Raw genomic sequence first — 26966 nt, 5'->3', positions numbered from 1 at the left:
GGGGATTGGCCCCAAATGCTCCTCAGCCCTGACGCCCTGTAGGCCTTTGGCTCCTTCCTGTGGCCGGGGCCTCTGGCTGTGGACGTGCAAGGTGGGGTCCCCCGGGAAAGGGGTCAGGCGGCTGCGGGAGGGCGTCCGCGTGTCACAGCCCGCGAGGGCGCGAGTCACCGTGTGTTCAGCTGAATTCCTCGGGCCAGGCCCCTCTGCCCGCGCCACCGGCCACGGCGCCCCGGCCACAGCTGCCCAGGGCCAGGTGTGCACCTGCCGCCTCTCGTCCCAGCCGGGCTCCCCTCAGTCCGCGGCTGGCGTCCCCTTCCCCTCTCCCGCCCGCGAGTCCTCTCCTCCCTGGCTTCCTCTCCTTGGCCGCCTACCCGTCCCCGCCCCTGGGCGGGCTGTGTCCGGGGCGGGCTGTTTCTGCGGACCCGGATGGGGGCGGGCGGCTGAGGCTGGGGCTGCCCTCCTCTCCCTTTCCCGCTCCCTGAGTACAAGCTCAGCGGCGTGGGCGCTGCTCCCCGGGCTGAGAGTCTCCAGCTGTAAAGCCCAGCTTCTCCTGGTGGAGTCGGGAAAAGGGATCGCCAGTGCTGAGCGAGCTTCCGTCTCCTCCCTCAGTGTTTCTGCCCCAGGTAAGTACCTTGAACACTTTCAGGTGGTATGATGGCGGTGCTTGTTGATGTCACGTGTTTTTAGTGAGGAGGATTACAGTGTTGAAAGTAATGTTTTGTTCAGTTAAAAATGAACTGAAGGCATGAGGCTGCGCCATCCTCCTTCCTTCCCTCTCCTAGGGTGAAACGTGTGACCGACGATTTTAGGAATACAGTTACAGTCCCTAACTAGTCCAGCCCAGCTAGTGTGTGTTAACAGGAACAGCACCACCAGAGGCGTTGGAGACCCAGGGACATTGCAGTCCTAAAGAGCTCCTGGCACAGTTTGGTTTGTTTTGGTTTTTTGTTTTTCTTAAGCTGTGGGGCAGACTAGTTGTATACAGGAGAAAATAATTGTCAAGAAATTTTTTTTCATATAACAGCTTTATTGTGATATTGTTCACACACCATGAAGTCCATCCATTTAAATGGTACAATTCAGCAGCTTTTAGCATATTCGCAGTGGTGCAACCATTATTATTTCAGAATGTTTTCATCACTTCAGAAAGAACAGTGGAAATCAATGACCTATCCACCCTTCCCCAGTGGTGGTTCTAAAGAAGTTTCTTGGCTGTTCCTGATCATAAATTAACTTGTTACATTCCATGAAAAATCTGGTAGGTATTCTAATCAGAATTGCATTGAATCTGTCTATCAAAACAGGAAAAAATATTGTCTTTATGGCTTAAACTTCTTCTACCCATGAATAAATCTGGGACCCTTTATTTTCATCTGTCCAGAGCCTGGCCCATGGGAAGTCATCACTAATTTTGGGGCTTGTGAATGATGAGATTCTATACATCGTTAGTTGCAATTGTTGCCTTTCACAGGGGAGAAAAGTAACCTCTGTGAAGCCAAGTAACTCTGATGGTGAAAAAGAGTTCAGTCAGTGCTGGAGTGATCCAGTGGACTTGGTACTTGCAACCAGAATTCTCCACCACCTACAGCTAAGGGGATTACAGTTTTCTTTTATTTTTTCTTAATGGCGTTGCTTTTATTTTTACTTTTTTTTAAATTATTTTTTATTGAAGTGTAGTCAATTTACAATGTTAGTTTCAGGTGTACAACAGAGATTCAGTTATAAACATATTCATATGTATATACATACGTTTTAGATTGTTTTTAGTACAACTCATTACAAGAAATTGAATACAGTTCCCTGTGCTATATAGTAGGTCCTTGCCATTTATTTTATATTTATTAATGTGTATCTGTTAATCCCCCCTTTCCTGCCTGCTAAACACAGTTTGCTTTCTATGTCTATGAGTCCATTTCTAGCAGCACCGTTTTTCCTAGTAATATATGCTGGTTGGCTGCTTTCAGTTTCAGTAATTCCATCTTCTCTGTGGGCGCTTTCCTTCTGGTGGGCCTTTATGTGGTTTGCACACGTGATAGTAGAGATCTGTTTTTGGGAGAACCCCAGGCCTAGTGTCGTCCCTGGTATGGAGCGGCCACTGATTTGATGCTTGAACTGGGAAAAAAGCATAGTAAATGTTGGAATTTCCACTATGTTTGAGACTTCCAGGTTTCTATAATCTGTTTAGCCCACCTTAATATTGGCTGCACCCATACTGGGTAATTTGGTGGAACTCCATGGTATGGTGGTGTAGAGACAGGGACTTGTATGCTTTTTCTCTTTCCTTTTTCTAACACTCATTCTCCTGGGCCTCCCAGATCCTCCCCAAGAAGTGCCCAGGGATGGTTTGGTGCTGCGCTGAGGCAGTATCTGTTAATAAGGCCCTTTCCTCATCTCTTCTGAGCTTCCGTTTCCTTCTCTGCACAATGAGGGCTTAGACTAGATAAGCGCTTTTCATTTTCTTTTTAAGCCATGTTTCCTTTGAGAAACAGAAAATGCAAATATCTCCTCCCATCCCAACACTTTAGATTTTGATACGTCCTCCAAGGAGTGACATAGCTCTTTGTGGAAAATTGATGTGATTGTGATTCCAGGGGGCACAGAAAAGACTCTTCAGTGATTTATTGCAAGGAGAGGGCAGGAAAGGGTCAGTATGTCACACTTTCTAGTGTGAGCACTGGAGCAGGGGTTTGGGTTTAAATACGGTGACTGACATGACCTCTCTCTAATCTTGTACAATGTGATAAACCTCTCTCCCTCAGTTTCTTAATGTGTCATGTTGAGGTGATAATATTTTAAGGCTTTTGTGAAATATTATACACATAAGCCATTTGTGTCTCGGTAGAAGCAAGACCTGCTAGGGAGTCAGGGATTTCTTTAAAAAAAAAAATTGACCATACCGCTCTGTGTGTATTTTGAAGTTTCTGGAAAGTGAGGGTTGAGTCTAAAGCCCATCGTGGGACAGGTGGCCCATGGGTCTGTGTGCCCCAGATTGCCCCCTCCTCCCCAGTCCTCTTCCCCTCAGTCCAGGATGAAGTTCCCTAGTAGATTTACACAGAGTTCTTGTGGAAATGGCTTTTCATTAAATTTTTTCACCAAGAAGGGCTGCCATCATGATCTCTATGGTCATGTTTTGGTGACCTGAAGGCTATGCAATTGGGGGATTATATTTAATAAAAAGAACAAAGTTACAAATACAAAATTAGACCTAGGGTGGTGACAGGGGCTCTTGGAAGTGGGGACCATTAGCTTTGTTAGTTTCAGTTGCAGTGGCCTCTGGCCACGAGGACCCATCCTCATGCTCTGAAGTTGGAGGGACCAGTGGGTTCAGTGGGAAATTTAACTGAGTGTATCTCATGGGCTGGGCATTGTCCTATTTGTGCTGTGTGTTCCTTATTTGAGACAGTGAGCTCATTTAACCTCAAAAGCCTCTTTAAAAAATTAGACTTTTAATTTTGTGATGTAATGTAGATTCCCATGTAGTTGTAAGAGCTAATATGGAGAGGGCCTATGGGCACTTTGCCCAATTTTTCTTAATGGTTCCATCTTGCAAGTTTGGGTTACAATTCATTACAGACTCACTAACCCTTTGAGGATTGTGTTATTGCCCTCATTTCTATTCATGATTAATCTGGGGCTTAGAGAAGCACACAGGCCTGCCCAGGTCACCCACATGGTTAATGTAGAGTCGGGTGGAACGTGGGCTTGGGATTTCCAGGCAGTATCATTATGATGGAGTGTGGCAGGGAGCAGCATTCACTTTGCTTGTTTATTCATTCATTCAACAAACTTTTATTGAGTAACCTCAGTGTGTCAGATGCTTTTATAGGGTTATCAGATTCTTCAGCAGTACTGAGAATCAGGTAATATTTTCTTTTTTAATCTGAGAAAATTAGCTCTGAGAAGTTATAACCCCCCCAAAGGTAATATAGCTCATAAAGGAGGGATAGTAAATTTATACAGTCTCCCATTTCTATGCAGGTGGTACCCTAGGCATTTTACATTTGCAAACTTCCATAATCTAGATATATTCTTGTAAGGCAAGGAATTTTTTTTTTATATTGAAACTTTTTATTTCATTTTTTTATTTGATTAGACAGGAAAGAAATTTATTTTTAACATTTTAAAAGCAATTTTATTTTTCAATCAAGTGTTCAGATCTGTGACATTTGAAGAATACTTGTGTATGTATATAGGGAATAGAATGATATTGTCTTTTTTTTATCATTTTACAGTGTTGTGTCAAATTCCAGTGTTCAGCACAATTTTTCAGTCATTCATGGACATATACACACTCATTGTCACATTTTTTTCTCTGTGATTTATCATAACATTTTGTGTATATTTCCCTGTGCTATACAGTGTAATCTTGTTTATCTATTCGACAATTTTAAATCCCAGTCTATCCCTTCCCACCCTCTACCCCCCCTCGGTAACCACAAGTCTGTATTCTCTGTCCATGAGTCTATTTCTGTCCTGTATTTATGCTTTGTTTTTGTTTGTTTTTGTTTTTTAGATTCCACATATGAGCGATCTCATATGGTATTTTTCTTTCTCTTTCTGGCTTACTTCACTTAGAATGACATTCTCTAGGAGCATCCATGTTGCTGCAAATGGCTTTATGTTGTCGGTTTTTATGGCTGAGTAGTATTCCATTGTATAAATATACCACATCTTCTTTATCCAGTCACCTGTTGATGGACATTTAGGTTGTTTCCATGTTTTGGCTATTGTAAATAGTGCTGCTATGAACATTGGGGTGCAGGTGTCATCCTGAAGTAGATTTCCTTCTGGGTACAAGCCCAGGAGTGGGATTCCTGGGTCATATGGTAAGTCTATTCCTGGTCTTTTGAGGAATCTCCACACTGTTTTCCATAGTGGCTGCACCAAACTGCATTCCCACCAGCAGTGTAGGAGTGTTCCCCTTTCTCCACGGCCTCTCCAGCATTTGTCATTTTTGGATTTTTGAATGACGGCCATTCTGACTGGTGTGAGGTGATACCTCATTGTAGTTTTGATTTGCATTTCTCTGATAATTAGTGATATTGAACATTTTTTCATGTGCTTTTTGATCATTTGTATGTCTTCCTTGGAGAGTTGCTTGTTTAGATCTTCTGCCCATTTTTGGATTGGGTTGTTTATTTTTTCCTTATTGAGTCGTATGAGCTGCTTATATATTTTGTAGATCAAGCCTTTGTCGGTTTCACTTGCAAAAATTTTCTCCCATTCCGTAGGTTTTCTTCTTGTTTTATTTCTGGTTTCCTTTGCTCTGCAGAAGCTTGTAAGTTTCATTAGGTCCCATTTGTTTATTCTTGCTTTTATTTCTTCTAGGAGAAAATTTTTGAAATGTATGTCAGATAATGTTTTGCCTATGTTTTCCTCTGGGAGGCTTATTGTATCTTGTCTTATGTTTAAGTCTTTGATCCATTTTGAGTTGATTTTTGTATATGGTGTAAGAAGGAATTTTTTTTTAATTGATGTGTAGGCAAGTTTACAGTGTTGTGTCAATTGCAAGGTGTTTTTTGAATTTTGAATTAAAAAATATTTTTTGAGGAGTGTAATTAGGTTTATTTATTTGTTTCATTTTTTAAAATGAGGTACTGGGGATTGAACCCAGGACCTCGTACATGCTAAGCACGTGCTCTAACACTGAACTGTACCCTCCTTCCCAAGGCAAGTTTTCTTATCCATTATTCTGCAGCTTAGGAGTCCAAATAAGTTGGAGTTGAAATCCAGATGTTTTGCTCCCACTGTGGTTCTTTTGTTTATATTCTGCTGAAGAGGATTGGGGAAAGCAGTTCCTTTGTTCATTTCTTTATTCAGCAGTTTTGAGCACTGACTTTGCATCAGGGTCTGGCTAGGTGCTTGGAGCAGAAAACAAGAAATGACCCTTCTCTGCAGGGGCCGGAAGCCTAGAGCAAAAGCTGGGTAATGTGATCCGAGCTACGGTAGCCATGTGCAGACTCTGAGGACAAACTGTACCCCCTGCTTTGCTTGGGCTTCCCTTGCCTTATGGCTGGTACACACCAGATCACCTCAACCCAGATGGGCCTGCAGCCCACAGCACAGTATGTACCTCGATCTCCTCTCTCCTCTCGGCAGGGCCTGCAACATGAGCATCCCTGACTACGTGCAGTGTGCTGAGGACTACAAGACTCTCCCCGTTGTGGTCCAACCCGTTGGGATCACCTCAGAGGAGAATTTCTTTTGCATCTATAAGCGAATCTCCTTGGTGAGCCAGATCAGCCAGTGCGGCTCCCAGTTGGCACTCTGTATCCACTACAGGCACCACTATGTGCCCGAGAATGGGTGGAGATACTTCCAGACGAACCGCAAGGTCGTGGGCCTTGTCACCATTACCGAATGCCTCTTGGCCACGGCCTTCAGTAAGCTCCACGTGCAGAGAGGAGCTGTATGGCACCACGCTTATTGTCTCTCAGCTGTTTGTCTTTGTGCTGCATGGGGAGGCAGCCGAGCAGACACGCACCGACGTGGCCGTCAATCTACGAGGACTGCAGGGTGGTGAAGAGGATTGAAGACTTCACTGAGTCACTCTTCATCTTGCTCAAGTCTAAGTGGCTGGATGGGGCCCCCGAAAATTCTGGGGACAAGATCCCCTTCCTCTGCATCCTGTTTGAGAAGGAGGACTTCATGGGACTGGACACAGACTGAAGGTAAGTTTACATGGCGGCCCGTCCGCCCTGGCTTTGTGCCGGGTTGATTCCCTACAATCAGAAAGGGATCAGCAAGGAAGAGGGCTGTCTTGTAGCCAAGGGTGGAGGGAGGTGCAACCCGCCGGTTTACAGACATTTAAAAGTGAATCCGCCTTTGTTTCAGAGAGATCCTTTTAGGGCTAGTGTGGACACTTCCTCCTGCTTTCCAGCCAGGAACCCTGGTGGGACCCTTGGAGTTGCTGTCCAATAGATTAGCCACAGCCACTGATGCTAGGAGCGCTGGGGAGGAGGCTGGTCTGAGCTGACATGTGCTGTAGGTCAAATGCACATCAGATGCTGAGACTTGTCTAGGAAAAAGAATGTAAGCTATCTTGTTACTTTCTATATTGATTACATGTCAAAATGATAGTATTTTACATACAGTAGAATAAGTAAGATCTGTTCTTAAAATCAGTTTCTAGTATTTGTTTTTTGTTTGTTCGTGTACCGTTTTAAATGTGGCAACTGGGAAACTTTCTTTACATGGCTCTCATTTCATTTCAGTTGGGCAGCCTTTCCTGGGACAGTCTCATCCCTTTGCTTACAGATGAGATGCTGAATCCCGAGACGCAGAACGAGGCTCTGGTTGAGCTGGGGGTGATGCAGGTGTCTCCTTACTCTCAGGTCCAGCAGCTGCATGGCTCAGGCCCTCTCTTCTTGCCCGACAGCCACCATGCCATGTTAGGACATCAGAAACACTGCCAGGCACTTCCAAATGAACTCCTTTTGCAGGGAAAGTTGTGTCACGGAGTATGGGACAGAACAGGGAAAGATTCCTCCTCACTTTCTCCCTGTGATTAATTCAACAGCCCCACTTTGCCACGGAAGTGCAGACGAGCTCTTCTGGGCTGCCTACACCCCCACCTTCTGCTGTTTCCCCGTGTATCTATCGTGCTTTCCCTAGGGCAGAAGAGGGTGAGATGCCTTTGCCGAGAGGTGGTCCCCCTTTGCTGAGGAGAGTGAGGGAATCTGTGTCCCCCGGCCTATGGCCTCGGACCTTGAGTCCAGAGAGCGCTGATGGCGGTCCCACAGGTGACGGTCGGAGGACCTGGCACGTGCTGCCGTGACTGCTGTGGAGCCAGTGCTGATTCTTGAACTTACCTAAGATCAGGTCCTACTTTCTGTTTGGTGGTCAGTTGGAGGAGAAGAAGCCAGAGAATTGATAAAAAGAAATTCCAGACCAGCCCTTTGAGTGAGAGCCTCAGGGGACCCGAGTCCCACCTGCGTGTGGTGCCTGGCGGGCTCTGGATGAATTTTCAGTTCCTCCCCGGACATGCCTCTATGGCTTAAGGAAGGGGTGACGCATGTCGTGGCCATGATCTGTACTTGGAGATGAGGTGGCAGGTTTAGGAGATTGGGCACTGCTGAGTGCAGAGCTGCCAGCATCTTGCTACACCGAGGCTGGCTCCATTCAACTCACCTGTGACCTCCTGCTGAGCCCCCAGGCTTTAGTCAAGGTAGGTGTACCGGTGCAACGTAAGCAGGGACCAAATTCTCCTCCTGGACAGACTGGTGGGTGAGCAGTGGAAGCCTGGGGCCCTGCCCCAGCCCCCTGTCCAGTGCCTCCTCTTTTGTCGTATGAGGCACTGGTGACATTTTCCTCAGCAACTGCTTGGCTCTGAGTCTGCAGACCCACCAGAGAATGCCAGCTTGTTTTTGCCTTTTGAATTCTGCCCGTGGGATTTGGAGGAGTAACTGGTTGTGTGCTTACCCCATAGTGGCTGACACTGTCACCATTGTTTATCCAGAACCTCGTGTACCAGGCATGGCTCTCGGCATCAAAATATAGCAGCGCATTAAACATCCTTCCTGTTGGGTCTGTCTGTTTTGGTACAATAAGTGCTCAGACAGCATCTGAACATCAGTGAGATAACGCGGCCAGTGAGCTTGGGTCAAGCACGTTCTCTTCCAGTCACGTTTACTCCAGTGTTGCTTTTACTATTCCACAGTCATTAATTTATGAAACAATGCTTTGGTGCAGGAGCAGAGCCCATTTCTCTCCTGCTACTCTTGGTGGGAGTGAGTAAAACTGTCCAGCCTGAAATGCGACCACATTTTGTAGCTCAAAAGCTGCCTAGATGCATGTAGGTGGAGTTTTGGTTAGGGGCGCTGACCACGGTGGGGTCCCCAGGCAGCGCTGCTCCACTCAGGCCCCTGCCTTCCCTGGAGCAGGAGGTGAGTGTGGGTCTCACCGTCTTCGCATCCCTGGCCTCACACACTGACGTAAATTCTTGTATAGGCTGTCAAAGCCATTTTTGTTCTTGTGTGTTTCTAATTTTCGCTTGTTCCTCTTCCTTTTTCTTTTTTCCTTTTTCTCTTGTACTGCCCTGTGAGCATGTTGTTGCATCTGAAAAGGTGGGCTGTGCACACCCTGCATTGGAAATAGCTAGATCGCCCTCCATGCTGTCTCCATCGCTTTAAAAGGCAAAAACTTAACAGCTGCCTTGATCCATGTATTATCCTAGTCATGTTTTTATTTTCTAATTTTTGCAATATTTGCTTTGTTAGCACATCACCCACTGGTGTTTGATACCTGTTAAAATCCTTGATTTGAGGAACCTGTTTGGTCCTCCTTATATTTGGTGACAAATGTGCCCTTATTAAATTTGTTTGATTGTTTTGAAGAAGTGAGATACGAATTGATTTAGGCGGCTGCTGAGGTGTTATTTTCATGGAGTATTTAAACTTGTAAATTCAAAGTCTGCAGCATCTTGCTCGATTCCTGCTTTTCCACAAACGTGCTCGGCATGCGGTTCCTGGCTGTCGATCTGTGACGTGCGTGACGGCGCTGCCTGGCCGGCGGTCACTGGTGAGGAAGTGGCAGGCTCGGAGGTGAGCAGCTGCAGGGGATGCTGTTGGAGGAAGCAGTCACCGTTCTGTTATTTTTTTTTTTTTGCATTCAACTTCCCCATGCCATTTACTTTATTTTACCTTCATAAAGGGGCAGAAGCGGGACTAAAATCCATACCACTCTTTTGTTCCATTTACGAGGTTGTTTTTTCTTAGTATCAGGACAACATGGCCTTCTCCTAAGTAGCTGGCTCACCTGGATCTGGTGGACACAGGGACCGCTAAAGGGGACCATGGCTTCCTCTTGGCTTCAGCCAGTGGGCATGCAGAGCCTGGTCTGTGATTTCACTCAGCAGCCATGCAGGCCTCCCTGCACCGGACTTTACTTTTAACACATGTTGGCAGTAAGTAGCTGACTCGTTGTCTGTTGCAGCTGACGTCCACCATTGATGGCCGTGTCGTTAGTTTGCGGTAGTGAGTGTCCAACACCCCAGTCAGCCATGTAGGAATAAGCTTTGGCCGACCTAGGACCTTGGATTCTCACCCCCAGCCTGTTTCATCTCACCCGGGGGAAGGGTTTGGCCACCACCATCATGCTGACCATGAGGCCTTGTTTCTCCTTTCATGTTGTGGTCCAAATGTCGGCACTTCATCCTTCACTGACTTGGTCTCGCTTGAGACAGGCCAGACTTTCTTAAAGAGTCCATCACATTCTTGGGGGGAACAGAACAGAAGTAAGTGTCGCAAGTAGAAGGAGTCTAGGCTGTCCGGGTTGGCAAATGCAGGCTGGGATCTCTGATGGCTGGGCTGTGCTCTGATGCTGGACACAGGCTTTTCCCGTGGCTCCCGAGGGCCCAGGGGTCGGAGTGAGAACAGCCTTGCCTGGGTTCCTCCATCCACATCTGCTCACTGGCAAGTGTGTCTGCTAATTAGGAGCTCCCCCAGACCTCGGGCCCTTCAAAGTTCAGACCACGGGAGAACTTTGAGTCCCTTCTCCTGGGCCTCCTTTGTGAGAATTCAGTGCCTTCTGAGGTGCCCCGAGCCAGGAGATGCCTCCCCCTCCAGGGAGCACCCTTTGGAGGATTGTGACTCACTGCACCATGCTGTGAGCTTGTGGGGTTCTTTCCGTGGTCCCTGCAGAACCAGTCTTGAGATGGGCTTAGCAACGGAAATGACAAGACAGGTTCCAGGGCAGGGCTAGGGGGAGGGAACAAGGGAAATTTAATGTGACTTCAAACACCTAGGTGGGTTCTGGAGCTGTTACTAAAATAGGGAGCCTGGGAGGTACCTGCCAGGAATCGAATTCCAGAGTAAATGGTGGACATGAGGGATATTTAAGATGCCATTTGTCATCCAAGTTAGGACTTCAAAGAGGCACTCGGGTCTATGAACCTGGGGCTCAGGTGAAGGAGCCGGACTAGAGATACACATTGGGAGTCGTCATTCTCAGCTGGTGTTCACAGCCGTATAGGGGGCTGAGCTCATCTTGAGATGTGCAGACTAAGGCTGAGGGGGGACAAGGCTGTGCCTCGGTTGGAGGAAAGCCCAGACCATTCAGCTTTGGTGTGTCAGTCAGTGGCATTTGCGATTTTCAGAGCAATGCCATTTATCCTTAAGGGGCTAGGGGGTGGGGAGGGCCACCCAGGAAGAAATCTGAAGGGAAGGTTGTGGCCACGTGTGCGCGTTTTGGGACGATGCAGAGGGTGCAGGGTCCTGGAGGGGAGACTCTTCAGAAGCTGGAGTTGGAGTGGGGAGTGGGGAGAAGGTAGTCACACTCACCTGTGAGGGAGGGAGGGAGGCCTAGGGAGTCCCCAACCTACCGGACTTGCTTTCCCATGAACAGAAGGCAATCAGACAGAGGATCTGAGGTGAAAAGGGATGGGCGCTGGGTGAGGAGCCAACCTGGAGAATGGTGCTTGGACAGTTCTGGAATAGTCTCCCTGCAAACTAGAGTTAAAAAATCTCAGACTCTTAAGAACATTGATAGTGACTGGGGAGGAGACAGTTCTTTTTCTGGCCTCCTAAGGGTAAGGCATGTATCCGGGGATACACAGAAGAATCAGGCAGTCTGTTCCATTGGTTTGACCCTTACCAGGGGGAACAGAGCAAGTTTAAAGGGGGAGAAGGGCAGTGGAGGGAAACGAGCAGGGCCCCGTGTCAGGTACCAATCGGCCGCCCTACTTGCGTGTTGCATTCACATCCATGCCTCCCAGGTGGTCGGTGGCAGCCCCCTTTTGCAGATTGGGAAGCCTTCTCAGAGGGGTTAAGGAATTGGTCCGTTTAGCGGCTAGTAAATGCTGTAGCAGGATTCAAGCAGGGCCTTGTCAGACTTCAAGGGCATGTTTTCTCTACTAATTCTGGTACCTCCCTGTTGTACCTGGAATGGTGAAGGGGGTCAGTTTTGGAGCCTTTCAGAAAAAGTGCGATTCATGTGCCTCAGGACTCTTTCACAAAGCTCAGTGTTCTTTGATGGTTTGGAAGCACCGCAGTGCTTTTCGGCCCATAGAGGTAAGGTCTTACTCCTTTGACGATGACGTGGTTGCAAATGACGTACAGGTGCAAAACCAGACTTAGCAGCTTCTGAAGGGAAACTCTCCAGTTCTCCCTTGATAGACTTTCTTCCACGGGATATAACTGTGCTGCAGGTTAGGCCTGAGCTTTCCATATGAAGTGAGGGTTTCTTATCCAAAGTTAGCATAAAACGGTCAGATGAAGAAAATCGACGTTGACAATTTATTTTTGGATTTCATTAGACAAGATGTACTATCAGTTCATGGCCCATGTAGCGAATGAAATTGAGTACAGAACATTGCATTTCTTACTTTCTATTTAGAGTTCTCTTACAACATAAGGTTGCCTGCTTTGGAACATCAGCTCCACCACCAGGGCGCCTGTCGGTGTGTTGGTGTGATTGCATTTACACAGTGAATGTAATCTGGGCTTCCTCAGCCGCAAACACTCCAGTGCAGAATCACGGGCTGTAGCCATCTCTTAGTCACGCAAATACTTCTAAAATTATATGATGCCAGAAAAGAAAGAAGAGAGAGAGAGAGATTGCCTTTATCAAAGATCCTTTCAATTCTAACTGCAAACTGTTGTTGAGCAGCTCTGGTTTCATTTGGATATGAATATATACATTTCTTTGCATTTAACCTGGGTTTTGGACTAGAACACCAAGCTCTTGCTGTCCACAAGCCACAAAAATAGTAGCCAAATTGCACTCTTGTGAAATATTTTATTCTTTTTTTCTGAGAAAGGATCCTTGAACTTGGGACTTGGGCTGTGATTTATGCTTTTTGCTTTTCCCACCCCTCTTGTAATCTCACTCCTTCCCACATGGCCCCCAAGAGGTCGTGGTCTCAAAGGAGCGGGCAAACACACAGTTGGTCACCATGCAGTGCTGCTGTAGAGGGAGCCCAGCCAAGACCTAAAGGACATTATCAGAGAGGACTTCCTGGAAGAAATGGGCTGTACATTCAGTTGTGAGGACATAGTAAGTGTCAGTCAGGAGAAGGCATCAAGAGGATGGCTCACGTGGCAGGTGCAGCCTGGGCAGAGGCCTGGAGGCTTGTGGGGTGGGGACTCGGGGAGAGTGTCTTGTGTGGTCCAGGGTGGAGGGTGCCTTGCTGGGGAGGACACTGGAGATGGCCTAGGGTGGAGGGCTTTGGAAGAGTTTGGGTTTTACTAGACCTGTCACAGGAGGCATTGAAGGGTGTCAGCAGGAAGTGACCCTCAGGAAAGGTACTTCTGGTTTTGCTTCTGATATTCTACAGAAAGTAGGGTCGGGATGGGCGACAGCAGGTATGTCTCTCCCTTTGAGACCCACCCCGTCATTCATTTATTCATAACACTAGCACTTCTGAGTGTCTAGGGGAGAGAGGGTGGACCCACATTAGTAAGCAAAATGTATTTGCTTCTTGGGAGCTTAGCAGTGTCAGAAGTTGACTTAACCTAGAATGTTCTTGGAAGAGAGGAACAAAGTGCGGAGGTTGGAGGGAGGGAAGGCTTCCTTGAGAAACATTCAAAATGAGCCTGGAGGCAAGTGGGAAGTAGGAGCAGGTCAGGGGGCCCCTGAGGTCACTGGGGACCTGGGTACTGAGGTGAAGCTGGGCGAGAAGTGTCGGGGGTGCGGCTAGAACTCCACCAGGGAGCCTCTGAAGGGTTTGAAGTGGGGATGATGTAATCAAATTTGTGCTTTGGGCAGGCTGCCCTGGCTCTGTGTGTGTGTGTGCGTGTGTGTGTGTAGCAGGGAAGAGGGGGAGGGTGCCACCAACTGGGGGGGTCATTAGAAGACCATTCACAGGCTGGGAGGTGACCCGTGGGAGAGGGGCGTCGGGGCTGCTTGGGAACTGCAGGGGCAGTGTGGATGCCGGATTTCCTTATGGGGAGGGCTTGTTAGCGGGGCCGCCCTAGCGGCGCCTTTTGGCTGGAAGTAAAAAGATGGAGGCCGCTAGGTGGACTTTCCTCTTCTCTCCTTCCCTGCCTTGTGTGATTATCTTAGCTCAGCCAACATTTGGAATAGAAGAGCTAAGTTTCAGGGTAGCCCAGGAATTTGTTGAGCTCGTTGGAGTGAGATCTGATAGGATTTAGGTTTGTTCTGCATGTTCACTTAGCTAGAAACGTCCCGTCTTTCGGATTTCCATAGGGGTTTTATTCTTGATAAAAATTGCGTTCTTGGTGAGAAGAAAATTAATACAGCTGTTGTCTTCCTCAAAAAAAACATATCTTTTAAGAACATTAATATTCAAAAGAATAGGAATATATAAAAATGATAAAGTAAGGCTTTGGTGTAGTTTCTTTGGTTTCTGAGTTAATGTGGAGTTACAGCGTTTGCATTACTTAATAGCACATCCTTATCAGTATTTAAAGAGCTGTTAGTGAGCGCCCCAGGCCCCACCTCTCAAAGCATCATTAGTTTGCTCTGAAATAGTGAGGTCATAAAGGTCTTGATTACAGAAGCCAAAGAGTTGGTTTATAATATGCAGCATAGCTCCCTTTAAAAAATAATAATAGGATCAACATTAAGAAAGTGGAAGATAATTGATTTTTTGAAAGCTGAAACATAAACTTTCTTGTGCTAATGTTGCAACTGGAAATTTTGAAAAGAAAAATCCTTCTGTAATATCATCTACGTGGAATTCATATGTGCCTTTCACGTTTAAAAAGTAACTGCGCAGTGGTTTTTGAAGTCAGGAGCATTCCAGCTGAGATACTAACATTGATGGTTGCTGGTTTTCAATGGAAGGGCCTATATTTGCCTTCTTAGCTGTTTTGTTTGTTTGTTTGCTTGTTTGTTTGTTTTGTTGTGAGAGGGTTGAGTAGTGCTTTGCCAGCAAGATTTTGGGGCAATTTAGGGGCAGATGTCGTGTACCAGCAGTGAGAAATTTCCATGCATTTTATTTTCTGGACATCAACGGGGCACATGTGGGGTTTGTGCCTGCAGGATGGAATGCTGCAGGACTCCCTGATCCATCACTGTTATGTCCTGGAGCTGCTCCGGTCAGTGAATGATTTTCTGTGGCTTGGAGGTAAGGTGGTCTGATGTAGATGATCAGATGTGTAGTTAAAGTGCTATTACTTGAAGTAAGAGAAACACAGAAACATGGCTCTAAAAATACAGGATGAGGGAGGAGAACTGGCTGAGCTGCTTGCAGTGGGGCGTCTTCTCAGGTTACTCCCTCACCGTGATTCCTTCCAATATCCGCCCCAGCCCTGCACGGTAGTCCTGCCGAAGCAAGCATTCACTTTGCTCAGAAACTCACTGAATTTCCTTGTGCCTCTGTTTGTTGGCTTTTTTTTTTTTTAAAGAAAATCTTGCCCTTTGCTTAAATGCCATCCCTGCTACTCACCTCTTACATTCATTCTTCTGGACTTCGTCCATACATAGCTGCTGAATGGATGAACAGAATGTAGTATCTCCATGTAGTGGAACATTATTCAGACGTAAGAGTGAATAAAAAAGAAAAAAAAAATAAAGGGGAAGATGAAAAAGGCCACCTGTTCTGGGAAGTCCACCCTGACTGCTCAACCCGCCCTTTTCCCTTTGAAACCCAATCCCTTATGCTCCACTCTACTCTTTTTGATAGTACTTACCACCTTCTAATAAACTTTAACGTTTTCAAAAAAAAAAAAAAACAGAGAGAGATGCTGATGCCACTTCAAAATGGACGAGCCTTGATAACAGCATTTTAAGTGAAAGGAACCAGACAGAAACGGCCACATATTGTTGATTTCAGTGATCTGAAATGCCCAGAATAGGCACATGCAGAGGTAGAGAGCAGGTGTTGGTTGCAAGGGTCTTGGTGGAGGGGGGATGGGGAGTGACTACTAGTGGACAGGGGGTTCTTTTGGGATGATGGAGTGTTCTGGAAATAGATGGTGGTGAGGGCTGCACAACCGTGAGTGTGCAGAAGACTGCTGAGTGCTGTCTCTGGGAGTGCCTGTTGTTGGGGCGGCTTTATCTTTTTCTCACCCTGCAATGTGAAGTGTCATCTTGTGCTGTGGCATTTCTACTCCTGTGAGTGGTGAGGATCAGAGACTTTGCAGAGTCATGTTTCTTTTTTCCCCCTTGCTAAGTGTAGGCAAAATAGGTTTAAGCCTGAGAAATTGCTCCATCTGCAGAAATGTCTTTCAGTTTTGCACGGTGTAAAAATCTTGAGAGCTTTTTAATCGTTGAGCACAGTCTGTGGGGGGAAACAGCCCGTGAAGCCTGAGTGAGACATGGAAGATGCGTGCTTTCCTCCCTGACACGGGTGGGGATTTCACCCCCGTTCATACAGTGAAGGGCCCAGACCCGTGAGCGGAGTTGACACTCGTGAATATTTACGTGTATCCACTGCATCATCTTGGATATTAATTCCAAGCTGAGTCAGTTTGTGGCGGCAGCCTCATCCTACATCAGGAATTTATAGTATCTGCTCTTTGAGGTGAAGACCAGACAGACTTGATTATTCAACAGCCTCCCTTGAATTGATATCTCAGATTCCTTTGTCAAAAGCAAAACAGCAGAAATACAGACGTCCTTTAATGTCGATGTGACTTGGAACTGGTTTAGTCTCAGTGCCTCAGTGGCCTTATCTGCGGGTGGGGGAGATGATAACAGTGCTTCCCTCAGAGGGGCTGGTGAGGGGGGAGTGAGAAGCACAAATGTAGGACTTACACGAGATGCTCATGAATGACCGGATTTAGTGCTCTCAGCCTGGTGAGGCCTCAGGGGCAGAGATGTCAGAACAGCAGCCCTAGCCGGAGCTCGATCCGCGTTGGCAGCTGTTACGATCACTATCACCACTGTGGGTTATCAGGTAGTTTTAAGACTTGGTAATATGAATTCGCGAATAATGTTAAAAGACTAGACATCTCAGATCCAGTTTACATAGTTCTCAAGATTTCCTCTTGTTACGGAAATGACAGGCCAGCCAAGAAACAAGCACCACTCGGAGGGTTGGAGTACTCAGATTTATTACGCCGGTGGGCTCAGAGGGGCTTCTGCTCTGAAGCTCTGAGCACCTCCAAGACGTGCACATGAGGTTTTATAGGGTTAATTACAAGTATGGGGCTATTAGCCAATAAGGTTGAAACAACATAAAGCAAGGAATTAGTACACTGGAGCTTATCAATTTGGAACAGATCACGTTACTGACGCTAGTTGAGCTTGGATTTACGAGTTAGCTTGTTAGCCCAGTAAACTGACACTAAACTTTAGATTTACAAGTTAGCCCAGCAGAACTTATATCAGTAAAATGACACTTATCACACTTAGATTTGTGACTTAGCTTTTTAGCCCAGCTGGGCTTTTCCTTCACACTCAGAAATAGATGTTTTTTCCCCATCTTAAATCTGAGTTGAGTCTCTAACAAAATTCTGTATTCCTCCATTTTTTGCTGTAATTCTCCATTTCTTAAAAAAAAAGTTTTAAAATGGTGTTATCGGGGACTGAACTGAGGGCCTCATGCATGCTAAGCACATATTCTCCCAAATGAGGTATAATCTCCCCCCTGATTTTTTTTAAACTTTACTTTCTTAATATTCAGAGGTTAGAGGCCTCTAATTCTTTTTCTGGAGACTTGTCCATGAACCTGTAAATCTATAATTAATGGACAAAACTTGGTTTAATAAAAAAATCAATAGAATATTCTGCAATCCATCCAAAAGGAAATGCTCATTGACTTAAAATGATTCTCCTTTATGGTGATTTCTCCTTTTTGGTCTAGCTTAATTTGTTAACAGCCATCCTCATCATCATAATGACCAAACGCACTGTAAGTGGTCACCTACCTAAGGCTAAAATACCTTCCTCAAGTTTTACTTCATAGCAGGTGTTGGAGGGTAGGTATCAGTGTCTCCTTTTTTGCAGCTGAGGGATTGAGAGATGGGCCAGCTTGTCCCAAATCACACGCAGCTGGCGGTGGGTAGCTCGGTGCTGGAACCCTGGCTGCACAGGATGCATTCTTAATTGCTCCTCTAATCATCCTCCCGTTGAGTTGTTTCCCGAACTCCTCTGAGCCCATAAATGACCGATTTTTGTGATCTCAGCCTGATGAGGCCTTGAAAGGAGAGACACCAGTGAGAAAGTGAGACAGAGTGGCATAAGTTAAAATTGTACATTTTCACAAATGTTTTATTTTCAGGTAGTTACTTAAAAATTTAGTATTTTTTTTTAAATTTAGTGCTCTGTAAGCACTAACAGCAAAACATTAAAAGTAATTATAGTGCAAAAGAGAAGTGGGCTTTGAAAATCCAACCATTGCTAATGATGTTACTTGTTTTTCTCTAGTGGCCCTTATTGTCAGAAATACTTACAAAGACTGAATTGGTTTTATGTAGTCTTAGTATGGAAGAAAAGATTGTCAGAGACTATTGTACGTAAAATCCTTGCTCTTTTCTTTCCTGATGATGAATATGTTAGTTGTTTTCATGGCTTAAGCACATTTCGTCATTTGTGAAATTTGAGTACTATCGTTTACCTTGTCTGACTGTGAGAGTTAGACGCCTTGTATACAAAGCACCCAAGAGGTGCTTAATAAAAATATGCTGTCACAATGACAGATAGTTTAGAAGGATCAACTCTGAGTACTAAAGAGGGTGGCTTATTTCTGATGCATATTCAATATGTATATATATGATATATATGAAAATGGTTTAAAGAAACAAGGATTCTTTTTTTAGTGCAGTATGAAGTTTTAATGAAATCTGTAACATTCCAGTGAGACAGGGACTAGTTACATTGCCTTAAGCAGATGACCTTGAAGGTTATTTACTCAGCATATGTATTGTTGCAACTCAGAATTCATGTTGCCGTGTAACCATCCACTCAGACATTTAAATTCGTCTGACTCTGAACAGATCCATTAAGTTTAGGAAAGTCCACATTGATCATTTTCAGGGAGTAAGCTTCTCTATTTTGTGATTAAAGAAAATTTTGATTTTTTTCCTGCACTCTTAACAGGTTTAAAATATCAAAACATTGATTTGACGTGTCACTTTTTTAATAGAGAGAATAAAGCTCATGCTGTTTTATTTTGTAAATGAATGTTTTTGTATTTCAACAAACTTGTATGATATCCTGGCTCTTTGAGAAGTATTTTGCAAGATACTTAGATAACCTGCTGTTGGAAAAATACAGACGTGACTTTTATGAATGTAGGCGTAGTACAGATCTGTTGGTTTTTGCTACAGTGCAAGACATGAGGCCTAGGAGAGATTTGCTGCGGATTGCCAGGAGGACAGATCCCAGGTCTCAGTCTCCCCTCCTGTAAAATGAAGTGGCTGGACTGTATTCTTCCCTCTTTTAAGATGAGTTTCCATGAGCCTATGTCTTCTGTTTATATTCAGGACTATTAGCAATATCAGATTAAATACTGTATACCCATCCCTTCCCCCGAATCAAAGTGTAGTATGTGGTACGTAAGCTTTTAGTTACCTGATTCTCGTTTCTGATCCTACAGGCAATTTTTGTGTTGCATCTTTCCCGGCAACCTGGAAGGTCTTTTTAGCCATAGGTGGCACAGATGCACCTTCTTACAGTCTTAATTTTCCTGTTTGTCAAAGAAGGCTTAAACAACGTGATTTTATTTTGATATCTTTGCTTAACGCTTCAGAATAGCACAATTTCCATTGTGTCTCTCTACGTGGAAAGATTACTCTGCTTATATCTTAGTTTTATTCTGTCATCTCGCTGTGAACATTTCAGACTTGTTGTGCAAACAGTGGCAAAATCTGACTTTGCTTCCAGTGTTAGAAACCAGTGAGCCAGGATTTTAAAAAAGAGCTAGAAGCGGCCTCTGGTACACCTTAAAGGTGAAAAGTGTATTGAGTTCCCTGAGTATTGACCCCGCCACTGTCTGTTAATTGGTGGGAGGTGATTTGGTACATATACGAAGGGGTGTAGTGTTTTGAATTGGGTTTGCGTGCACGTGCTGCCACTGAGCCACGTGAGCCTGAGTCAGTTCGTTCTGAGTTTTTCCCTCGTCTGTGAGATGGGGACGCTGGTATCTGCTTTGTAGAATTGTGAGAATTAGAAATTATGTAAAGTGTTTCCCACAGTGTGTATGTCAAGAGGGCTCTTAAACTTTAGCTGCTGTTTTCTGTGAAGCCATCATTTATGGTCTTTGGCAATTACTAAGAAACAGGAAAATAAGAAAAGCTGGTTTTATGATGAAAGATATTTGAGGAGGTTCCATAGTTCCTATACCCATAATTTAGCATTTAGCAGAGTTAGAACTGTTACACAGTCGCCCTGAACCAACGTTAAGCCACAGAATTTTTTGTTACTTTATATATGTTGGGGCTTAAGGGGATCCAATACTTATACACATGTTGTCTCCAGCAGCCAACTGAGAGATGACACAAAAGACTAGGCAGACGATAAATGTGTTCTTTGTTACTGATGAAGCCACGTTCTCCATGAACTTCAGGGCTCTGGGAAAATGCGTGTCATGATTCTGTGTCCCAGAAGTAGAGACTCAACCTGTCGCAGGTATCTCTGGGCCACAGCGAGCCTTCCCTTGAGAGGATGTGCCCCATCATGCACAGGGCTGTCCTGCTATGGAGCTGAGCATCCCGGTTGCTTCCCAATGGTGGCCAACACTGGAGGGAAAGTAAGGGTTTCATATGCCTTGCTTGTCTCCCCGGAATCACAACTCACTCTGTTAGTGTGACGAGGGCTAGCTGTGGGCCAGGGGTCAGGGTTGTGAAGGGAGAAGCACTCTCCATGGCCCAGAGGAGTGGGGAGGAGGCATCCCCTAATTCAGTTTAAACTGGTGGTGGGATGGAACAGAAGGCTGCTCCCCAAGAGTTTATAAAAGGAGAAATAAGGATTTCCTTTGGGACTTAGTCTAGCCAGGAAACACAGAAGATGATTAGAAGGGAGACTTGTAAATCACTTTAATATTAAGTTGACGTTTGTTGAGCACCAAAAATGTGCTGCATTCTTTTCTGAGAGTTTTACAGAAATGAATCCTTCAATCTTCTCAACAAGCGAGTAAGGAAGGTTTGATTGTTATCCCAGTTTTACAGTGTGGAAATTGAGGCACACAGAGGGTAAGTAATTTGGCCAAAGTCAGAAAACTAGTAAGTGGCAGGGCTTGTATTTTAACCCTGGCTGTCTGGTTTTGAGGCTCACAGAGATGAGCTTTGGTTGTTTAGATGTACCTGCATGCCTTGATCTCTGTACCTCTGTGCATCATTTAGCCCAGAAAGACAGAGAAAGGAGAGTTACACAGGTGCTCACAGTCGAGTATCGGCCACTGTCCACGAAGAGTGCACCGTGATAAGCGTTAATTGTTTTCCAGGCAGTAGAACTTTTCGTATAACAGAAATTTAGTCCATTGAGTTAATCTAGAAACCCTTCCTGCTCTGCTTCTGTCCATGCTTGCCATGTGACTGCCTGCCCGTGATTAGGCCGTTGAGGAGAAAATGTACTCATGGTTGAGCTCTGATATTGCAGCCTGGTTCATAGTTTCACATCTTCTGTTACATTAATAAGTTAAGTTTCTGGTTTTCTTGCATCAGTGTCTCATGAGTTTGGTTAATGTGAAACCAGTCCATGGGAGCCCAGGGGTGCTGACTGCATAATTTTTGAGCACGTTGTGGCACTTCTACCCATGCAGTCCTGACTGGAGTATGTCCGCCTTCCGCACTGATTTCCCCCAACAGCAGGGTCCTATCCCACACCCGGATGTGAGGCTGGGAGCTCTCTGAGTAGGCCAGTCAGAGGCCAAGTCCACTAATCAGAAAATGATGAAGTACCTGATAGTGGGTTTAATAGAAGAAAAGGGCTTCCAGGAAGTCTGATGGGCTGTTCAAGTCCATTTGGTGAGAAGCTGTCCACTGTGTGTGGTTGAGCTTCTTCTTTGCTGTTGAAAAGTCTGGAGTAGATGAAGGGACTTTAAAAAGCAGAAAGGAGTGATTTCAGGTGGTACATCCACACCGGTGAGAAATGATGGATGACCACCTGTGAGGCATAGACAGAGTCCTACAAACTTCATAAAACAACTTTAAAAGCTCTTCCATCTGAGTGCAGTTCATATGGGGTCCAGTTTATCACTGGTTGCGCTGAGCGGGCAAGTAACTGATGATGACAGAAAGGACACGGAGGCATCAAAACGGTCTCAGTCATGTTCCCTGTTTAAAGGATGTGGCACAGTGTAATATATTTGAGCTGGTTTTTCACTGAACAATTTTTAGTGTTTTCTGGGACTCCCCAGTGCCCCAAGGTTCCATGCAGCTGGGAGTCCCCTCTGTGCAGCTCCGTCAGCGCTTGCCCTGGGCTGACGCGGTGTCCCGGGGAGCAGGACGGTCAGCGTCCCCGGCTACTCCGAGCCCCGTCTCCTCATCCGCAGGGCCGGGTTTCTCATCCATGTCTACTTAGTAGGGTTGCTGAGAATCACACGTGATGGTTATCAGGTGTGATTTCTGGTTGTCTCTGTGATTGGCATATAGTCAATATTTGATAGAAACACTTTTTTTTTTATTGTAATTGTGGCTTTTACATTGCAGTGGTTTTTAGTCTGTATTTTTAATAACTTTATTCTTATTTTTAAATATGCCCTTATTTTTATTTATTTTTTGGAAGTACTGGGGACTGAAGCCAGGACATTGTGCATGCTAAACAGGTGCTCTACAACTGAGTAATAGCCACTCTCCTTGTCTGCACTTAAAAATACACATTGCAATACACAAAAGAGCTCTTAAACACCATCATGGGACCTAGTCTCTGTATAGGCAATTGAACACGTATCCTATTTCAATAAGAATAAATGTTGTTGGGACATACATTTCTGAATCTGTTAATGTGCTTAAAAACGATCGTAGCTAGTGATAAACACAAGACTTGGATCCAGAACTTCTTAGGGTCTGTTTTGCCATCATGGGAAATTACATTCTACAGAAAAGGCTAATTGGGTCTCTTTGATATTTGGATGGTTTAGCAGATGATCAAGGCTTTCAAAAGCTGACAGTTTTGTATTTTAAACTAACTACAAAGTTATCTTCTAGAAGTTGTAAGTCTTAAGCTTTTGAAGTGCCCAGTAATCCAGGGGGTATGTGTCTGTGTCTGTGTGAACGTTTGTGTGTGTGATTTCAGGAAGGTAGAAATAATTTCCATATAGACTTTGATACCTTTCTCCTCCAGTTCAAGGTATAGGCATATATTTACAAAAATAAATTGATTTTCTTTTGTCATTTGGCATATTGGTGGGAATAAGTGGTTCTCATACTTGTTTCTGAAGTGTTGTGGAGCATGAGCTTAGAAAACGGGAGGAGAAAGAGGCAAGGAGGCACTTCACTCTTTATGCAGGATAAGAGAAACAGTAGCTTTTCTTTTCTCTTTTCTTCTAAAGCAAACTGGCACTGAAATGTAACATACTATTACTCAGAATTGCTTTTCTAATCAGATACAAGGGCCTCAGGTTTTTCAAGACAACATGAATGATGAAATGTGTGTTAGCATTTATCTTTGAAAGTAGTTTTATTTTTCAAGTAAAAGGCTATAGCCTGTTCTTTCTTCCAGTGGTACATGAAGTGCTCATTGATCCAGGTACATGATCTATGTGCTTAGTTTTTTGGGTTTTTTGTTTTTTTAAGTGCTTGTTTCATTGTGGTGAACATTATGGTGAAACATTATGAATGTTTAAAATTTTTGGATTTTGATCTTTAGAACATGTTGATTTGTCAGAACTTTTAAAAACCTGATTGTTCTTTGGTCGTAGTTTGGTGGGGCACCCTATTGGTTTCTGCTGTCTGTTAAAGAGTGAAATTGTTCCTCTAGCCTGCAGATCATTAAGTGAATGTTTTGCAGTGTGCTTTAAAATTCATTGAATGCATTGAGCATGTTTGTCCAGTGAATTTTGAATTCACTCATAGTATTACTTTGCTTTGGTTCTGTGGCTTTTGCTCCTCTCCACAAGAATTTGAATTCTCTGTTGCATTTTGTATACGTGTTCTTAACAGGGGAAGATATTTTGCATTTTTTACAGAGGTGGGTTTTCCCATCCCCTCTGAATGTCTTCTGTAATTGATACAACAAAAATCTGTTATTGCAGTGCTAAATTATTTCATAAACTATTTTTTGGCTTAATCAGAAACAATGACAAAGAGTGATAATAAAACATACGAAAATCTTCCTTCCTTTGAAGAATATGTATCAGGTGGTTAGGCTCACGCATGCTTTGTGCCTGACACACTTATTCTCATGTCATTGTGTATCATGATTCGGAGATGGAAATACTTCAGGTTTATAGATTTTTGTTTTAACATTTGTGTTGAATTCTATCTTCAGGCTGATGTTTTCTGTTGGGTTTGTGGAAAGTGTAGAAGAAGGGAAACAAATGCTTTGTCTTGTTTTCAGGAGGCCTGAGTTGCTGATGATAAAAGAATTGAGGGTGGGCTGAGGAAAAGAGTGACACTCCCTCTCCTCCCGGTTGAAATTGATGAAAAATGAATTCAATTAAGTGTATCGGTATTTGACCAATAGAAGTTAGCGAGACCAAACTGGCTAGTTATGCACAATGGAAAGTATTGAATTCACCTGCAGAGTTAGGTGCTTTACCAAGTAGCAGCAGCTTAGAGCAATAAGAAAAATCAGTCCTATGATGAGCTATAAAAATTATATAATATCTTTTATTTCTGAAACTTTTCTACTTAAATTGTGTAGAGCTAAAATTAAGTTTCAAGCACCAGGAGTTAAGAATGTGGGTGGTTCTGTGGGATCGTTATTCAGGGATGTGCCTAGACCCTGCTAGAGTGGCTGAAGCTGGCAGGAAATGACCCAAAACCAGGATTTGTCATCCCAGGGTGTTCTCCATAATGGTTCCATTTGGGAGCCCTTGATTGGGTTAACAAATTGTAACAGACCCCAGCCGCCTGTCAACTTTAAGAAGAAAAAATATGCTTAGTAACTGCTTTGCAAGCAGGGGCCTGTGCATCCTCAGTCCTGTCTCCTTGCCTTAAAGAGCAGAGACAATGCTTTGCTTGCATAGTTGAGGTTTTAGATAGCACTCTGCTCATTGCAAAGCAAGGACCCAGGACCTCAGCTATAAAAGCTGGGCTTGTGTGCTGTTGGATAGTCTGTTACCCCCACAACAAGGACCTGGCTGGTCTGGTTGTCTGCTTTGTAATTCACATATCTAAAGAATGTATTTTGTTCCTCTCACCCCATGACTTCCCTAAAGATACACTAAGACTATGCACTCCTGGTGGATTCTACAATCTCTGTCTCATACAGACTTTGCCCAAGTTCCTGCTTACTATCACACAACAGTTAATGACTATTTCCTTTGATTAAACACAATAAATATGGGAGAATTTGAGAGGCTCGTGGAGTAGGCTCCCTACTCCCTATCGATTTCTGGACTTTTTCCACTGTGTTGAATAATCATTCCGTGTCGGTAAGATTTCTGCCAGCCAGAACTCAGAGTTCCAGGTGAGAAGGATGCAGTTTTATCTCTCCTACCGGAGGGAGAGAGAGAACATAATTGAGATCTGCTTCCTTGTGGTTCACCTGCAGCCTTCTGGCCTCTGCTCACAGGGCGTCTATCCCAGGACTGACCACAGCCTTTTCTTCCCTTGTCAACATTTCCTGTGCCTTTCAGAAGTTGGTCTCTTCTCTACAATTCAACCCTGGCAGATGTGATGGTGGTCAGCGTGCTGGTGGGCAGTCACTTGGGGCTCCCAGGAGCCATGCTGATACTCCTGAGTCTCTCATTCGGGATAACAGAACTGTGGAGCACCGGAGGAAGCCCATTCATGCGAGGTCAACACAGCATTGCATCATTTTCATTTTACTTTTGAATTTTCAGTGGAGTAATTACTTGTAGCAAACTGTTCCAGATTTTCGGCCACCTGCTTTCCTCACCACCATTTCCTTGTTGGCTCTGGTGCTTGTTTGAAGAACCAGGTTTCTTCTCTGGTCATTTCTAGCAGCTGGGCTTGCCGAATCCTTGATCATCATTTGAAGCAGAATGCTTCTTCGTGATGTCAAACTGATTTTCCTATTTGTGAATATTTCATGTACACTCAGCAACTGTTTCAAGTGAAATGCTCTTATCCAATTTCGGTTAACTCACATTTGCTGATCTCCTGCTTTCATGCTGAGGGCAGTTTTTCTTCCTGTAATAAAAGCTCGCAATTTGCATTTACTATGGGAAGGTACTGGCCCGAGGTGGCTTTTGTTCTTAACAGTTTTAATACAATTCACCCATTAACATATACAGCGGTTTTTACCCTATGCCGAGAATTGTGCATCCCAGTGAATCTTAGAACATTTTCATCCCCCCAACAGGAAGCCCCGTACGCATAAGCAGTCTTTCCCATTTTCCCCATCCTCCCCCAGCCCCAAGGAGCCACTCTTCTCTCTCTGTGGATTTGCCTGTGTTGGACATTTCATGTAAACCCAGTCATTTCAAGTAAATGGAACCGTCTATTGTGACTGACTTCTTTCACACTGAGTAACGTTTTCAATTTTTGTCCACGTTGCGGCCTGGGTCAGTACTCTATGCTTTGCCATTGCTGAATTATATTCCACTGTATGGCTGGGACCCACTGTTTACCCATTCATCAGGTGATAGGCATTTTTTTTGTTTCTGCTTTTTGGCTGTAATGAATAATGGCGCCGTGAATATTCCTGTAGGAGTTTTTATGTGGACATTTCTTTTCAGTTCTCTTATGTGTGTGCCCAGAGAGCAGAATTGCTGGGTCATCCAGAAACCAAACATTTCACTCTCTGAGGCCCTGCCAGGCTGTTTTCCAAAGTGGCCACGCTGTGTTACGTCCTCACCAGCAAGGGCTGCGAGCTCCAATTAGTCTGTGTCTTCATTACTGCTTGTTACACTTTTTTAATTATAACCTATTGTAGTGAGTGTGAAGCGGTTTCTCCTAGTGGTTTTGACTTTATTTCCCTTAAAGCTAAAGATATTGAACATCGTTTGATTGTGCTTATTGGCCATTTGTATATTTTCCTTGAAAAATACC

At 44.6% G+C, this 26966-nt stretch overlaps 1 pseudogene; it reads left to right on the top strand.

The window, feature by feature from the left end:
• Nucleotides 1–466: 466 nt before the first annotated feature.
• Nucleotides 467–26966, top strand: LOC140691965 (trafficking protein particle complex subunit 9-like; annotated as a pseudogene).

The sequence above is a fragment of the Vicugna pacos genome, chromosome X (assembly GCF_048564905.1).
Source record: "Vicugna pacos chromosome X, VicPac4, whole genome shotgun sequence".
Classification (NCBI taxonomy): domain Eukaryota; kingdom Metazoa; phylum Chordata; class Mammalia; order Artiodactyla; family Camelidae; genus Vicugna; species Vicugna pacos.
The sequence above is the reverse complement of the archived record's forward strand: the minus strand, read 5'-3'. Positions and strand labels throughout refer to the sequence as shown.